Here is a 12,090-nt window from a genome sequence, read left to right on the forward strand (position 1 = left end):
TGGCCAGCATCAGAATGCTTGAATAAAAAAATTGCTTATATATCCATCATAGGATACCTAATGCTGCTAGTATTTAGAACTGGCCACCCCAGAGCTCTACAGGTACATGGCCAAGAAATTTAGTATTCCAGTTGTCAGTGCAGTGTTAGCAAAGGCAGAGGTGGCTCATAATGTGCTGGTTGCAGAAATCATACAGTCACTTAGGTTGGAAGGCCCTAAAAATTGAGTGAAACCATTTACCTAATGCTATCACATCTACCACTAAATCCCTTCCTTTTGATTTCTCAGCATTCACTACAGTATTATTATTAGTTCAGCTTAGTCACAGAGTCTTCCAGGGACAAACAAGCCCAAATTCCTCATGTTAAAAAACAAACAAACAAAAGAAACACAGAGAGGGAAAAAAAATCAGGAGGAAAATGTGTCCTTTGTGCACTGCAGCGCAGTCAAAGCAAAACACACCCATGCTCCCCCCTACTTTGCAGTTCACTTTTAATTTGTGATGTGTCCAACAACTGAAAGCTGTCTCACTGCTGGACTGGACACAGGGATGTGCCAGAGATTCCCTCTTGCTCCCATGGGTGGGATGTGAAGAATTCCTCTCTTCATAGCTGACATTCCTGCTGCTGAGACAATAACGTACAATTCTTGTCCAAACAATCCTAGATAGACACTGTGATTTTTTTCTAATTATATAAATGTGAGAATGTCCACTGGAAATGAAGCTTCCTGGCCAAAACTTGTATTAAAAACAGAACATCCCATGCTCACCACCTGCAGTTAAGCGACATACTTAGGGTGTTCTTATCCTGCCTTCCCAAGATTAATTATTCAAGACTGGGAAGGGGATTAAAATTCACACTTAACTATTCAAATAAATTTTACTCCTGGGAGATGCAGGAGTCAATAATATGGTCAACTGCTCATTTCCCCTAATAGCAACTGGCACAAGCACTAAAGTCTGTGGTGGTGTGTGTTGTACCTAAGCATAAGCCAGGTGCTTTATCATAAAGATATAACACTTTACCAGCAGCTTTAGAATAAAGTGTCATTTTGTCTGACATGTTTATGCTGCAGGGATGAGGTAGAAACAGAAGGGTTTGTGGTTGTTTTGGGGCTTTTTTAGGTTATTAGTTGGAAATACAAGCATGAGTCAAAACTGAATATGGGTCACAAACTGCCAAAGTGCAGTTTCTGATCTGAAGACATTACTATAGTTAGTTAAAAGCAAATTTCACTGTTATCACTGTCATCACTCTCAGGTAAGGTTCAGGTGGAACCCAGTGCAGACAAGTAGAGGAAGGAGATGGGTCTGATCTTCAGTTCAGGTTCTGTGTGTCAACAGCCCACAAAAATAGAGATGTTTATGTTTGTGGTTCCAGAGCAAACCAAAATGAAAGACAAGTCTTAACTGCAAAATTAGGGTTTGGAGGCTGGACAAATTTCCCACTGGCTTGTCAGGCTGAGGTTGTCGATATCAGTGGTTAATGTCCATCTGGGTTCTGAGGCTGTTTTTCATCAGGGACAGCATCAGGGCTCTGCATGCACCAAAGAAACACTGGGCTGTCAGACCTGTTTCATTGTGTGAAGTTGTCACCCCTGATTAGGTTATGCTTTATTACACTCCAAAGATCTCAGAAAGATTCTACTTGTCCCTTTGCTCACATGAAGCTTGCTCCTTTCTGTGCAGATTGCCCCAACAGAAAATCCTTTCTTCTCTCAAGATTAACTAAAAGTATCCGTTTTTCATTATGTGAGGTTTATGTATTTTATTCAGCTTTTTAAAACTTGATCATTTCTCTTCGCCCTGGAATTTGATTGAAGAAATTTGGAATGATAGCATAGCAGATCCAATGTAGCTTGTAATCTGTACTGAGAAAGGTTACCTTGCCACTCAAAAGTAGACCTATGGAAAACAACAGAATTAATTGCTTAAAAAGAGTAAATTTTTCTCAAGGCAATTTAGTGATACTGTAGCCCATGAGTGAGAAATTCTGCTCCTCTACAGAGCTACTCCTTTGTGGAGCAGACCAAGCTCTGCTGATCACGACACACTCTTGAAATATTCCTTAAATTCATGGACTCATATCTCAGGGCCACTTTATGTTGATTCAGGGCTACTTTACGTTGATTCAGTCTTTCTGATTTTACATACTCAAAATCTAACCACTTCAGTCCCTCCACAAGGTCTTGGTTTCTACAGTGCAAAATAGGAGTAATTTGAAACTTCAGAAAAGTTTACTGGTAATCAGACCACTCAATTTTTCATTCAGTTTATCCAATTTGTGTAGAAGAGACAAGAATCTCCAAAAATTGACTCTGCCTACAACCACATGTCTACAAAGTAATTTGGATTCTGTATTACTGGAAATACATCAATAGATGTTATGCAGAGATAAGAGTTCTATCTTCTGCAAGAAACTATAAGCAGAGTATCCATGGGATAAGCTTGGGGAGCTATTTTACTATAAAAACAGATTTATAAGTAAACACTTACTGACACAAGAACATGTAAAAGGGTATTGATGCATAGTGCAAGCAAATTTTCACAGAGCAGAGATCATTTGTGTTCAGAGTCTTTCTAGGCAAATCACTGGCTTTCAGCCAAGTAAACTTTTTTCAACACAAGAAAAAATGAAATCACTTACTGGAACGAACCTACTGATTCATTTTTGGTCACTTTCACCCCTCAGTCCAATGTCCAGGCACAAATGACTCCTTTTCCTGAGCTGGTCAGGACTATGAGATGCCAGACAAAGCCAGATTCTGCAGAGCTATGTGGGAAGGGGAAGCCTGCAACCTACAATCCATAGGTGAGGAGCTCACTGGGAAGCTGAACTGGAGCTGGACTGAGAGGCTCTGAATGAGAGGCTCTTTACTTATCTAATCTCTTATTAAAATATAAAACTCTGGATACAATATACAAACACACACCAGAGATAAACTAATTTTTTAAGTAACATTTACTTACCTAGTATAAAAAAAAAAACTGTTAATTTTTTGTGGTTTTTTTTTCCTTTAGGAAAACAAAATCAGAGGCTAGAGTGCAATGTAAGGAGTAGTGGTATACTATACTATATAGTAAGCACACATACTTTAAAGAAAACATGGATGTGGCTTTTAAAAGCACAGCAGTTACAGCTTCACACCCCACAGAAGGCACGGTTGCCATAGCCTGACTGCAGGTGGATTTGGGCCATTTGGTTTTTCCAGTCATAATTTCAAGAGTCAATATATAATATCTCTGCCTTGTCTCACTGTTTAAAGAAAAAAAGACTTCTCTGGTATTTTTACTGGTCTTCACTCTCCTTCCTAGTAAATTTCCTAGTAATGTTACACCAAGCATGGATTTGATGTGGTAACCATACCTATATAAAAGAAAAATTTTGTATTGTTCATTTTATTTGGATTCAGAATTTGGCAGCTAAGCTGTTGCAAACAATTCTGTCTGGCCACTAAAATTACATTATACTGAAAGCAACTGCCCATCAACATGCAAATATAAAAAAGTGCCAACTCCATTTTTTCTTAAACACAGAAGTAATGTATATTAGGTTCCTCTAGAGACCACGTGCAAAGGGAGAAGGGATTCATGGTTACATACCACTTAAATTTCTTACAGTTTATCCTTTATGCCTCTGTATGTTCACATTTGATTTTGAGGCCCTAACTAACACTATTTTGACTAAAAATCATGTACTGTTTTCTATCTAGGTACAAACCCTTTTACATTAAAACATGGCGCATTTAATAAAGACTGTAAGATCTTGTCTCTTTATTAAGTGTTTTGCTTTTATTCCTGTTCAAAAACATAGAAGACATTCTTGCTGCAAATATCTCAAAACTACATGGGGTTTTTTGTAGATTGTAGGTTTGCAGATTTTGTGAGCTCCTTCATCACTAACTTTTTCATGATCCTGCAAGCAGGAGCAGGTCAGGCAAGGTTCCAGCTGCTTCATCCACAGCACTGTCTTTCTAATGGAAATGTGGAGCAAGGCATCAGCAAGAGAGCTGAAGAAAACTTAGATTTCTTTGTTGAGGCTCTGATGCACTCATTTAATATTGACAGTAGCTTTAATGCCAGGTGTTTCTCCAAATACTTTCCATCACTTGACCAGAATAGTGGTCCCATGAACGATCTCTCTTAAACAGATGGTGGTGGGTCTGTGGGAGCGAGCAGCTCCTACACACACTTTCTCTCCACAGTCAAAAGACTGGGAAACAAGGAACAGCCATGATATGACTCAGTGCTGATTCCAGGTTGCTCCATAGATGAGATCACAGAAGCATCAGGGGGTGTTTCACTGGGGAGGCGCTGATTGCACTGCTGATAATGAAGATCTGACCACTACTTTCAACACGGTAGGGAAAAACAGATAAACTCTGCTCTGAAATGGAAATCAAATTCTAGTGATCACCTGAACATTCCTTCAGCATCCACTTTCTCCCTTTACAAGATGATTTTTTTTCACATATCCCCTTTAGATAAGCATTTTACAGACAGCTTTACCTGCATTTTGTTTTAGAACCATTTCATGCTTGCTGCTCCCCCTTTTCTGGTGCATGTGTGTGTGCTTTTGTTACTTGTATTGTATAAGGTGCCTTGGGATATTCGCATCCTGTGCATTGTGTGGCATTGTGTTGAATAGGAGGTACAGAAATTAAAAGCAGGTCTCCTCCTACCCACATATGCCTTTTCTTTGCAGGTTTTCCTGGAAGTTTTGTGCAGGGAGGGAAGGGAAGAGGTAAAATATGACTTGGCTGAGGCTGCCGGATGCTGAATCAGCTGTGATTGCCTCACGTTTTCCTTTCTTTTAAAATGAGGGGTACAGTTTTCAAAAATGCCCATCTGACTTCTCTACAGGCCCTACCTAGCCCATCACTTCTCAGTAAGTCAGTTTTTTAAAATGGTGCATGTGCCTCTAAATCACATGGGAGTCTGGATAACATCTTTATAATGCCTTTCTCCTAGGTCTGGAAATATGATGCTCTGGGATTTTAGGGACCTGGTGCAGCTGCTGCAGGTTACCACAATGCTCATTATCAGACACACATAGTTTTCCCCTCCCAGAAGTGTTTGTAAAAACCAGATCAGGCAGCGATACTCATTAATTTCAAAAAATGCACCACCATCTAAATCCCAAACCACACATCTTAAAGCATTATTTTGTTCCACTGCACTGCTCTGGTTAAAGGAGCCAATGCCTGAAGTGTTGGCTCCTTACTGCTTGCACCTGCACACACTGGCACAGATTGCCCTGATGAGGCTGCTCAGCCATGGTGTGGTGATGCAAAAGTCAATGAACGGGGAAGAACTTCAGAAGAGCCAAACAAGGAGCGTGGCATCAAAATCCTAAAAGCTCCAGAAATGGCCCTTTTCAGAGGGTTTGCACATCCTGAGGTTGCAGACAGATGAAATTAGACATTGATTAGAGGTTAATACCAGCTCTTTGGAGGTGTGTCATCCATTTTTAGCAGGGGTCACTATTTTCATTTCACAGTATCCTTATCTTCATAAAGAAAGGGGGAGTTTGATATCTTTTAGTTACAGCACAAACAGCCCCACAGCATCCAGCCACATACATGGTGCTCATCTTTTCTAAGGCTGCTTCCCTGCCGTGCACTGTCTCACACAGATAAAGGTTCATCCAGCCTTGCTTGCTACTGTGACTGAATACTTGAAACCCTAGCAAAAGAGCAGAGGAAAATGTAGTGCAAATGAGGGTATTGCCCTCCAAGCTGTGCAAGAAAAAGGACTGGCACCTGCCAAGCAATGTTTTTGTATTCAAAGGTGACAAAAGTAATTGTCTACTGCTTTTTTTTTCTTTTTTTTCTCCTTTGTGGAAATGTGTATATATTCACCTGATAGCACTGGAGGTCTTGAGAGCTGGTTTTATATGTTTTCCTAGATGTTATTAATTCTTCCTACACTGTTCCCAGTTAGATGGGGTGCCGTATAATATAACTTCCTCATTAACATCAAGAGCTGTGATTATACAGTTGTGTTACCAAGGGCTTCAAAGACATGAAGCCTAAATATAATCTTACAGTACCTTGTTACAATACAAAGCACATCCTCTAATACATTTTTTTTTGTTTGCATAAAATGCAGCACAATAATGGTTCACTTGACCTTTGCCCCTTTGTATAGTTCATTTTAACATTGTTCGAGGAGCACAGAGTTTGCATTTTGCAGGGCACAGGTGCTCTGCCCCACACTGGAGGCTGAGGCTCAGCCGGGTGGTGTGGTGCACCACTGCTCCCCACCAGCAGCTGGACTCAGGGGATTGCTTTTGTGGTCCACCAGGAATTTCCTGTGATAGAATATCAGAAACCTACTGGTGACTAGTAGGAGGTGACTTCACAGGGCAAAAGTTCTCTCCCTACAATAAACATTCTCAGCACTGCTGTGGAGATTTCCTACCCAGACCTGACAGCCGCCAGCGACTTGTCATCCCGACAGAGAATGGCTCAGGGAAGGGCTCGTCGCTGTTTGCAAGCATTTGACACTGTAAAAGTGAAGCTGCACCCCCACTGCCATTTTATTAATGCCTTCTGAGAAAAGGGAGAAATCATGTTAATTTTAAAAACCCCCAGAATATTGAATGAAAAGACTTTTATACAAATCTTATATACAAATATACAACTCCACAGTCAGAGACAGAATACACTGGTATCTATATAAATGTATAGTCCATAAATACCACTTATCTTGGTGTCTGCAGGTACCATGATACACATAGTGTCCTTATATACTATATATCCTGGTACCTGTAGGTATCATGGCACACATGTGGTCAGAAAACTAACAGAACAATTAGGAAAACACTGTAATCCCTCCATACAGGGTTACGGGGGAAGAAAATTACAGGGATATTAATCCACTAGATCACTTGCAGGGCACTGTCATTTGGAGGATCCAAGTAGTAAATCCAAGCCTGACACAACTCCCTTGGCTAGCACTACTAAAAGGACTGTCAGGGGCACTAGATTTGTTTGGCTGGCTGAAACATCGTGCAACTGGGCAGACTGCAGTGAAGTTTAGAGACTGAAATAGCTTTGGGGAAACAATACATTAATTTCCTGTGGAAAATACATCTATTAAAATGGAGACTAGCCTTGGTTGAGTCCAACACCGTAAAAAAGTGTGCTGTAAAGCCTAGAAGGAAATACATCTCAGTGATGGCTTGGAAATAAGAAAGTGCTGAAAAGTAATATTTTCCTCAGAATCGGGACTGTGCAAGGGTCCACCTTTGTAAAGGAGTGAGATAGAGCAAAGATTTCTCGAAGGTATCTTTAAGCTGTCTCACCAACTTCTCTACATGCTCAAACACTTAGGTACAAAGCCTATGGCCACGTTCTTCATTACATACTTTCTGAGGTTTCCAGTCCACTGGACAAAATTTGACTCAAAGTAATGCTGATTTATTTTGCTTCTGAAATCTCATCATCAGCTGGTGGACATTTTCACAGGTGAGACTTCATAAGGGCTGGATAGAATATCCCATCTCACATCTCACTTGGCCCTGCAACTTTTGCATCAGGAAGAAGGAAGGAAGGAAAAAAAGGCAGTAAGAAATCTGTAGGAAAGCTCAGCAACACTGGAGATGCTTGATGCTGCACTCCTTGTGTGCTGTTCCTGAAGTGCTTCTATATTCATTGGCATTTCACAGAAATCACTGCCCAGCCTGGTCAGAGCAGTCTGTGCCTGTAGGCAGAGGTGTGAGGACTCTTCAGCTCTTTTAAGCATTGCAGTGGGGAGGGACCAAGCCCTGATTTTAAGAGTTGCTTCTTCTATATGATCAGACAAACCTTTCTTTTTCCCCCAGCCGTGTACAAACTATAAACAAGTATGATTCCCATGAGAGGTCTTGGAGGGATTAATTTGAAGAAATAACATCCATCTTATCCCAGAGTCTGTCAAAAATGTGAAAAATGGGAGACAAGATCAGTGAACTCACCAAACTTCTAGTGGCAAATAGATGTTTGTGCTGAAGGAAGACTAAATCCATCTGTCAGGTGCTTTTTTTTTTTTTTTTTTTGATCAAGGCTGATATTTTTAGTCTCAGTGATTAGATTTCCAGCCAGTCACTATGTACTCAGGAGGAAGAAACCAGTTTGGTTAGCTTTTTTTCTGTTTCTCAGCAAGTAGAACACTGTATTCCATTTCTGTGGACCGTGACATCCCATGGCACATTAAAAGCCTTATTCAAAACCACAAGACAGCCATATTTTACACTCAGCAGGAGACTATAGGAAGAAGTTTGAAGCCAGGGTTGTTCTGACTCTAGACAGTTTGTCTAACTGGGAATTAGGAAGAAAGTTTAGGACATTCTCTACCAGTTCATGTGATCCTGAAATAAATAAGGAGAAGATTGCCTCAGTAGGGAATTTCTTCAAATTACAAGCGACTCTTCATAGAGGAAAATTTAGATTCAGAAGAAGTTGAATCTGCCCTTGTGCTTTTGTTCTAAGTCTCCATCCATTGTGAAAGTATCAAAAAATCTGTGGAAACACCAAGGACAGTTCTGAAATAAGCAGGATTTTATTTTCTGGTCTACACCTGAACAAAGCAATTGAACACTAAGATCTCAGCTTAATTCATAAACCAGGTTCATGATATCTGGGAACTCATCTTCTAACCTGGGCCATATTTCATGTGCTGATCCATTGTTTTACCTCAAAATCATAAGAAATTAATCAGATAGTTGGAGAGATTGAGAAGTTGTTTATTAGCCTGCTCAGCATTTTATTCTGATTGATTTTTTTCAAAGACATGATGACAAGAATATCAGGAATCACTTTTGCCTTCCAAAACAATAATCTGCATTTACTGAACTCTACTGCAAAACTCTCAAACATCATTCATCATATATATGCAGAGTAATCATATTTCCTATGACTACCCAGTCTATTAGAGTGGAGAGGGGTCTTATATATCAGAAATATATCAGCAGCAGAAATACACTGCTTCTACTTTTTGTCATCCTCAAATTGGCCATTTTGTGCTTGGGTCCCCAGAGTAGCACACTACCTGATTTTAGGGTGAAAATTACCCTTTTCTGTAGGATATTTAGAGTATCATGCTATGAAGAGGGACTGCACATCACAAAACAGGTTTTCCACACTTTGGTTATGGAAATGAACATGAAAATGCTGTGTATTCATATTGTACCTGGCCACTTATTCTCATATTTGACTGCTTGGTGCTGTTTTCCCACCCAGAAGATTAAGTCTCAGCATGCCTTCAAGTTTTCAATTTGCAAGCAAGAGGAATAAATTTACTCCCACCAAACACTGACCCACAGGTCAGTGGGCCCATTTGGACAGTGATGTAGCTTAATGTAATTCTAAGCCTTTTGAAATCTGGTCCAAACACATCATGCTTAATGAATGCTTTCCACCACTCTTTAAATCTATTAAGAGCAAGAAAATGTGTCTTTACATGAGACCTTTGCTTTTGTGTATTGTAATACTTCTTTTCCTGGCAATCTTAAAGGGTTCACCACCACTTCATTATTTCAGTGTAATAAGAGTATTCATCTTACCCTTGCTGACTTACAGATATCCTCAAGGATTGCAGCTTTAAACACCAGGAATTGTAAAGGTAATATAATGGCAGCTTTCCTATTTACTAACCACTATCTTTCAAAACTCTCCTTTCCTTCCCTCCAAAGATGTTGCTTCATTAATCTCCACGCGTGACTGAAAGCGTTAAAAGCTTTCACGGGTAATTCGTTACAAAAAAAAGACCTCTGGAGGACATTTCCCACCATTTTAAAGAGCTCGCTCTGCTGTGGTGCAAAACACATTTTGAAGTATTCCTGCTTCGGACCCCCCCGAGACTTCTCGCCTCAAATCAGAAGCTTTTAATGCCGGTGGCTGAGCAGGACGCGGAGCCGTCCGGCTCTCCCGGCGCTCGGGGCCCGGGGTGCCCGGGGGAACATCTCCCCCCAGCGGCCGCTGCGCCGCTCTCCTTCTCCCGAGGGCTGGGATGTTCATTTCGGGGAGGAAAGAAACCCAAACAAACACGCTTCAGCCTTAATTACAATTTCCCGTAAGGCAGTGGAGCTGATGGGTGCACCTCTCCCTGTATAACTGCGTGCATCTCCCAGCCGATAGCCACCGGTACTGCTGTACTCGCAAAGCCCTGCAGATCACCGCCGCGACCGGCAGAGCTAGTCCAAGTGAATTAAACTCAAATTCAGTCCTGTGAATTGAATCTTTTCACACTGCTTTGTATCTGTCTCCACTCTGCACATTTTTCACTTGCCATTTCCAAACAAGAGCAACAGGTTTTGTTAATCAGTGTCAGAAAGAAACACATTTGACCACGTTTTCCACCGATGGCACAAACCCTACGGTGAAGAACATGACTGCAAACTGGAGACGGCTGCTGTAGCCTTCCCCACTCCTGGCCCTTGCGGCTGTGGGAGACACCCAGCTCAGCCCCAGCCCTCAAAGGGCAGCTGGCTGCTCCACATCATTGGTGCTGGTGTTTTACAACAAACATATTTTGGTGGCTAGATCCTGGCAGATGTCAGGAATTAGCAGCCGGTCTCTTTCTCGAGCAGTGGAACATGTTGACCCTGCTAGCCCCATGCACAGCTCAGTTAACTCCCTTCTTGCTTCCCACCGAGTCACCCAAGCAGGCGCATTCTCCCAGTCACAGCCAGAGAGGAAAAGAACCTGGTTCCTTCTCATAGACTATTAGCATCAAAAGAAAGATATTTTTTAGGCAATTTGAAATTGGAGTACATCTGCAGTATCAGTTTAAGCAAAACATTATTCTATATGATTGTCTGAGAGATCAATAAAAGTAGCCATAAAGTCTTACATGACATAAGAAGAAGGATAAATGTTCCTTTCACAGAAATTTAGGAAATTATCTTGTTAAGGAGAATCTTCTAGGCTGATAGCAGCTACCAATTAGAGCTTTTATTCACTGTATTGATTTGCGCTTTATGACTATCTGTTCTGACACTGTGTCTCTTGTTTAGAAGTGGCAAGTGAAAAAAAAACAACATAGCAGCATGTAAGTGTAGGCAAAACTGGAACAAGGCAGCATGTGAAAATTCAACTTACAGAGCTGAATTTGTCTTAAATACACTTGTAAAATTTTCAAAAATTTAGGACCATTGACATGAAAGGAGAAGGTTACAGTTCTAAATTTTCCCACATTATAGGGTGTTTTTTAAGTCTGTATAAATCAGCACAGCTGAAAGAGTAATTCTTACTACGTTACAAGCAGTATTACAACTTCCATGTCTGTAAAATACTTGGGGGGAAAATGCTCCTGTTTTACTTTTGATGGTTTTTTTGCGGATCTGATTTCATCCTTCCCCTCTCCAGTCAGCACCTCTGTGTGCGTACCCTTCCAAAAACACAAAGGGAAGCAGATATGTGCCCTCACCTGTGGCTTAGGAGCAGCACCCCTGCTAAAGCCTGGATTCTCCAACTGAACTCTGGGAGCCTGTGTTTGCTGTCTGGTGAAGTGGTGTCTGGTGAGAGGAAAAGAACTCACTTTTAAGCCCCAGTCTATGGGGGACATGTGAGATTGCGCTCCTAGTCTTCGCTTGTCTTCATGGGGCCTTTCCCTCTTTAACACTTCTACTCCTCCATAAAGCAGAGCTGAAACAGTTCAAAAGGTTTCAGAAGAAAGGTTGAAGGAGCCAAATGCATGCACAAACAGGCAAGTGTGTGCTGCTGCACAACATTTTTCCTTAGGAAATCAGATTAAAACACAGGAAAACTTCACTGTATCATTCCCTGAACCCAATTAAGGGAACCGGCTTCTGACTGTAAGTGGATATTATAAGAAGTTGTCATATTCTAGGAACATCAGCTGGCTTTATTGTTAACTCCCAAAGCATATTTCCCCTCCTTCCCAGGCAGCCCTGCAGCTGAGAGCTCTGCTCTCTAGTGAAGTAGTGGCAAAGCCAACGCGGCCAGCTCTTCCTCTGTCTGTGCCTTCCAAACTTTGTGAGCAATGGACTACTAGTTATCAACCTCCCAGAAATTCTGTAGACATGCCAGGCATCCAGGTCAAAGTTTTACTTGAAAATTCTTTAAGATTATATACAAAGATGA

The 12,090-nt window shown here is 41.1% G+C and overlaps 1 long non-coding RNA gene across 3 annotated transcripts; it reads right to left on the bottom strand.

Annotated features, from left to right (window-relative positions):
* Positions 1-4,480: 4,480 nt before the first annotated feature.
* Positions 4,481-10,100, bottom strand: LOC137473087 (uncharacterized). Of its 3 annotated transcripts, none has more exons than XR_010998604.1 (3): positions 10,050-10,100; positions 6,431-6,555; positions 4,481-5,686 (listed from the first exon to the last, which is right to left on the bottom strand). It is a non-coding gene; the product is annotated as an uncharacterized lncRNA (long non-coding RNA). The 3 variants fall into 3 exon arrangements; XR_010998601.1 differs by lacking the exon at positions 10,050-10,100 and adding an exon at positions 9,774-9,846; XR_010998602.1 differs by lacking the exon at positions 10,050-10,100 and adding an exon at positions 9,549-9,743.
* Positions 10,101-12,090: the final 1,990 nt, after the last annotated feature.

The sequence above is a fragment of the Anomalospiza imberbis genome, chromosome 1, assembly GCF_031753505.1.
Source record: "Anomalospiza imberbis isolate Cuckoo-Finch-1a 21T00152 chromosome 1, ASM3175350v1, whole genome shotgun sequence".
NCBI lineage: Eukaryota > Metazoa > Chordata > Aves > Passeriformes > Viduidae > Anomalospiza > Anomalospiza imberbis.